This window comes from Silene latifolia, chromosome 9 (genome assembly GCF_048544455.1).
Source record: "Silene latifolia isolate original U9 population chromosome 9, ASM4854445v1, whole genome shotgun sequence".
In the NCBI taxonomy this organism is placed as follows: domain Eukaryota; kingdom Viridiplantae; phylum Streptophyta; class Magnoliopsida; order Caryophyllales; family Caryophyllaceae; genus Silene; species Silene latifolia.
Window position 1 is genome coordinate 114,272,172 of NC_133534.1, and position 6,048 is coordinate 114,278,219.

General features: G+C 40.3%; 1 non-coding gene across 1 annotated transcript; it reads left to right on the plus strand.

Moving 5' to 3' along the window:
• Positions 1 to 2,968: 2,968 nt before the first annotated feature.
• Positions 2,969 to 3,075, plus strand: LOC141603642 (small nucleolar RNA R71). The gene has a single exon (XR_012525503.1). It is a non-coding gene; the product is annotated as a small nucleolar RNA R71 (small nucleolar RNA).
• Positions 3,076 to 6,048: the final 2,973 nt, after the last annotated feature.

A 6,048-nucleotide genomic window follows, 5' to 3' on the forward strand; every position in this document is an offset into this window, starting at 1 on the left:
AAATGAATTGGGGATGAGGAGATTTTAATCCTGTGTTATATTCAAATAGCAGTGGGAGACGGGCGTCTTGGGCTGGGGACGCTCGGATCCTGAGTCAGTAAGCTTTATAATTCTAACCCGTGCTGAGACGCGCGGATTCTTCAGGAGACGGGCGGATTTCTGCAGGAGACGCCCGTCTTCACTTGGGGACGCTCGGATTCATAGACAGTGTGAATCTTAAATTTTCGAAGCAACCAGGACGCGCAGATTTCTCTTGAGACGAGCGTCTTCTGGACTGGTACGGGCGTTTCCTATGCAGTCTGCTCAGATTTTTAAACAGACTGGAATTTTCAATTCTCAGCACACCCAAGACGAGCGTGTTAGAGCCAGGACGCTTGGATCAGGTCCAACATGAGCGGACTCCTCCTGGGACGCTCAGATCTTCTCCTGTGCCCACGAATTTAATTCCACCGTGGGGATTTTCATTTCCCATATCATTCTTTCTCCATTCCTTTGTTCAACCTTGTGGGTGCACTGTGAAGGCTCGGTTAGCCTAGGCAATTGCTATCCCCACACTAGATCAAACACTACACATCAAAACACATTAAAATACCTCCCTCACTTTCTCTCATGATAAAAATCTTGATCGAAGTATGAAATTGCAAATCCAAAATTGACCAAAAATGCAATACAAGAAATGAAATGCAAGTTAAGTGGTTAGAATATTTACAAATGGTGGTTTAGGGAGGACTCCACCAAACTCTCATTCTTGAATGAGGTGTCAAGGGGGCATAGCCAAGGTGTTGTTGATGTCGCTCAACACCTTGTAGAAGTAGTCAAAGGTTTGTTCATTTTTTATTATAAAGGTCTTCAATAGAGCTTTGCACATTGTGTTCTTCATGGGTGTAACTCGAGTCAAGATGATCACCAAAGCCTTGGTCTAAGGTCATAGCATTGCCAATGTAAGGATTGACTAATCCTTCGAATTCGTCATCCCATAGACCACATACTTCACTAGCTTGCTCCTCAATTGTATCATGAGTTGATGAAAACAACTCCTCTTCCTTGTTGTCATGGCCAATGAGGCCTTCTTCCTTACTTGTCATGATTGGTGGTGAGATATTCAAGCTCTCATTGTTGTTGAAATTTCCTTGCTTTCCGGATAGAGCATCTTGAGGATTATCCACTTTCTTCTTCCATATGGGTGGTGATTCTTTACCCATAGCTTGATCTTTGCATTGAGATGCCAACTTCTTCCTATCACTTTCTCGGCTATAATGATCGACCATGAAACATGGATCATGTAGTCGGGGAGCTCTCATTGTCTTGTCAAGATTAAAAGTGATCGTCTCATCCCCCACTTCAAGTGTAAGCTCTCCATGTTTCACATCAATTACCGCTCCCGTGGTGTGCAAGAAAGGTCTTCCTAAAATGATAGGAATGTTGGAATCCTCCTCCATGTTAACAATGACAAAGTCTACCGGGATGAAGAACTTACCAATTCTCACGGGCACATCCTCCCATACCCCTGAAAATATCTTTGTTGATCGATCCGCCATTTGGAGAGTAATGTTAGTGCACTTGAGCTCTCCCATTCTTAGCCTCTTGTATACCGAGTATGGCATGACACTTACACTTTCTCCAAGGTCACATAATGCTTTGTTGATTTTAGTGTCGCCAATGGTGCATGGAATAGAGAAGCTTCCCGGATCTTTGAGTTTTGGAGGGGAACTTCCTTGAAGAATAGCACTACTCACTTTAGTGAATGCAATAGTCTCTAGCTTCCGGATGGATTTCTTCTTGGTAAGAATGTCTTTCATGTACTTTGCATAGGCATGAACATGATTGATCAATTCCGTGAATGGGATCGAGACTTCTAAGTTCTTCACAATCTCCATGAACTTTCCAAGTTGTTAATCAAACTTAGGCTTAGCTTGACGACTTGGGAATGGAAGTCTAATCACAATAGGCCCTTTTTCCTTAGCCTTCTCTTCATTTTTCTTCTTTGAAACTTCTTGGGTGGTGGGTTCTTCTTCTTTAGAGTTCTCCACAACTCTTTGCTTGTCACAAGCATCCACAATGTCTTCATCAATTGGCTTCTTCGGCCCTTCATACCTTGTACCACTCCTCAAATGGATGGCACTAACCGACTCATGTCTTGGGGGATTACTTTGAGGTGATAATTGCCCCTTTTGTCTTTGAGAGCTAGAAGATGCTAATTGAGTCATTTGGGTTTCTAGCATTTTGGTGTGGGCTAGTATGTTGTTGATGGTGTTGTCTTTGGCTTGGCTATCTTTTTGCATTTGGATGAAAAATTCTTGTTGGTTCTTTTGCATTTGGAGGACCGCTTTTTGAACATCAAAGCCTTGGTCATTGGATTGATTGTAAGAAGGTTGATTTTTGGCTTTGGTTATAAAAGGGTCTTTGAGCTTGATTTCTCATTGGAGGTGGGGTGTATGTTGGTTGAGGGTTTTGAACATTTTGTCTTTTGTATGAAAGATTGGGATGGAATTTGGTATTCTCATTGTAATAGTTAGAATAAGGGGTGCCACTCTTGTATGCTTGGAAAGCATTCACTTGTTCACTTGTTCCCCTACATTCACTTTGGTCATGTCCCAAAGTTCCACAACTCTCACATACTCCACTTGGAATTGAGGATGATGCCACCATAGCATTAACATGTTGTTTGGGTGATTTGGAAGCTTCATCAAGCTTAGCCATGACTTTCTCCAACTTCAAATTGATGGTGTCAATATGAACACTTAGTTGAGCACCCAATTGAGTGATGGAATCTACCTCATGCTTTACTCCTCTAGTAGCTTTTCGAGGCCTACTATATTGTGAATTATAAACTGCCATTTCTTCAATTTTGGCCCATGTTTGATTGTCATCAACTTCGGTAAACATACCATTGGATCCCATGTTGAGGATGTTGCGAGAGTCTTCATATAGACCATTCCAAAATTGTTGCACAAGGAACCACTTGCTAAGTCCATGGTGTGGACAAGAACGACAAGTGTCCTTAAATCTCTCCCATGCTTCATACAATGATTCCTCATCCCTTTGTTTGAACCCGGTGATTTGGGCTCTCAACATGTTAGTCTTCTCCGGAGGATATAATTTCTTGTAGAAAGCAAGTGCCAACTTGTTCCATGAATCAATACCAAGGGTAGTCTTATCTAGACTCTTCAACCATTGTTTTGCAGTACCAATCAAAGAAAAAGGAAATAATACCCATCGGATTTGATCTTTAGTAACTCCGATTTGAGAAATCGCATCACAATAGTCACAAAAAGTCTCCATATGTGAATGAGGGTCTTCACTAGGCATCCCTCCAAATTGACTTCTCTCAACTAATTGTATGAATGCGGATTTGGCAATGAAATTACCGGTTAAATGTGGTGGTGTAGGAGTATCATTTGGTAGATTCTCCTCGGTTGGTTCGGAATGTGATGAAAATTTAGGCATTGTGGGGTGATTTTGTGGTGGATTTTGTATTGGGTTGTCCCCTCCTTCTCTTGCAAAAGGGTCGGTAAACTCAATGTTATTTGGTTGAATGTCCACAATCTCTCCAAGACCTCTTAAAGTACCTCTAGCAACTCTTCTATTGTTGGTTAAGGTTCTTTCAATTTCAAGATCAATAGGTAATGGATTACCTTGTGATCTCCTAGTCATGCAAAATAACAAACAACTCGAAAACAATTAGAACAACCTTGAGGAGATTGACTTCCCCAAGGTAAAGAAAGACAACTAAAAAATATTAATGAAAATCAAATCAATTGAACAACGTCCCCGGCAACGGCGCCATTTTTGGTCCGGTTTAAACTCGTCGTTAAAAGTTACCAACCAAAAAAATATTTATAACTTTACAAACTACTCTTAGCAAAGAGGCAAGTAAAGGTCGGATCCCAAGGGACGGTTATTGATGTAGGATTTTCAATCGTAAATGGGCGTGTCTTAGGTTGAGATAGGAGATCAACTAAACTAATCAACAAGATAAAAGTAAAGCAATAAAAACAAGCAAGATGATTAAAAGGGGTGTAAACAATTGATTAAAGGCACTAGGGTGTCATGGGTTCATAGGGGATTCATGGGAGTTGATCATACAAACATGTTTTCTATTATATAGCAAGCACTTATTGTTGTGATGGGATCGAGTTGGTGTATAAGCTTATAATCCCTAAGAAGGTTTAGGTCCCGGAGCTGAATCGATTAGATTGTACAACACCTACAAGTCAACTTAATCCTTCCTATTCAACTATATGCATGGTCTAATGAGGCTCGAGTTGGTGTATAAGCTTACAAACCTCATTGAAAAGATAGGTGATGGGTAAAACATGCAAGGATTAATAGGCTCGCATTTCATCAAACATAACATGTGCATAAGTTGAAATCACAACAAGCAAGCAATTTAATTATGAAAATATATTATATTAAGCATGAATCAATCCCCATGTTGGTTTCCCCTAATTCCCCATTAACCCTAGCTAAGGAAACTACTCACTCATGATCAAGTTTAGCATTCTAATAAGGTTGTCAATCATACTAACAAGGCAATACATGATGAATAAATGAAAGTGATTAACAATCATTAAACAAGGCTAACAGAGAATTACACCTTGTGGACATGGCCCACCTGCAAGCCCAGCCGATCTGTGGACATACAACGGTCTTTTGAAAGCCACGCTCGGCGGCGTAAAAATGCTTTCGACCAGATCGTTTTAGATCAGTCGGTTTCGTCTCGGTAAGGGTCTCGAAATGATTAGAGATGTTCGGAGTCGCTACCAAGCATTTGTGGGATGCTTGGTACCCGTTCGAATCCACTTTATACCTCGGTCAAACGAAGCACAAAGCAGTGTTTGACATAGGTACTAAAGATAAGGAATCGTCCCTCTTTAGCATCCTATCTCTAGAATGACTCTCGTACGCCCTGAATAAGGTCGTCCACTATCCAAAGTTTCTGAGTAAGAGGTGAAGGTACGTATTGGGAAGCCCTTTAATCAGACACCCAATCCCGCCCGCGGTAGCGGCCTCTACTGATCGATCTTGGTTGGTTGAATGCAAAAGTTGATAAAACGGTTTAAATGCATGAATGCGCATCCATTAATTTAAACCTAACATGTGAGAGCTTTCTAACTCGGTTGATTTAATCCAAGTATCAAGTATAAGATGTCGAGTTGGATTAATGGTTGATTCGCATGCAAGACGGAAATTAAACATCCATTTACCGTATTAGGTTTATGGTGCATAACGTGATCCATTTGTCTTAGTAAAGCATTTTGCAAATATGATTTTTTTGAATGAGCAAATAGTCATCTGATCCGTCCTATATCCGGGCTAACCGGAGTCGGGATCGTCCTAAACTAATGCTGGAAAGGGAACAGGCCCTGTGTTAGGCGGCCATATGAGGCGCGAGCATGCCGGTAGTGTAAGGGGGCCTCCCCTGGTTTCGGAAATAAGAGAAAAGGGGCCTGTTTAGGCGCGGGTCAACCAACGGTTATATGTCGTGTTCCGACCATTTGGAAAACGTTTATAAAATGTATTGAAAAATGGATATTTGACCCGATTTGGTTTGAAAGGGTCGTCTAGACCGTATTTGTTGACTTGAAGAACGAGACTCGAATAATCATCATTATTTTGATGATATTCGGTGTCGAGTTCAACTTGACAAGCTTGACATGAATAGTTTTGCAAATAATTATGAACTAATTGTTTTAAGTTCATTTGAATATAATTAGTCGTTACTCATCATCGTACCCGGGTTAAAATCCGGTATGGTATGTAGAACCAAGGATGACTTTGTGTTGGTGACTAATATGTTTTTTTTGAAAATGTAAAGAAATGATGAAAGGCTTTAAAATACCTCCCAAAATGTAAAGAAATAAAATAAAAGACTTTAAATACCTTTTAAATGTTATTAACCAAATATTATCACCGAAACACGGATTTAACCGTCATGGTATGAGGAACCAAGGGTGAAAAATGTTTTATGGTTAAAAGCAAATAAAATAAAAAAAAAGGTTTGAAAATATTTGAAATGGTAAAAACCAATTACAAATATGAAAATGG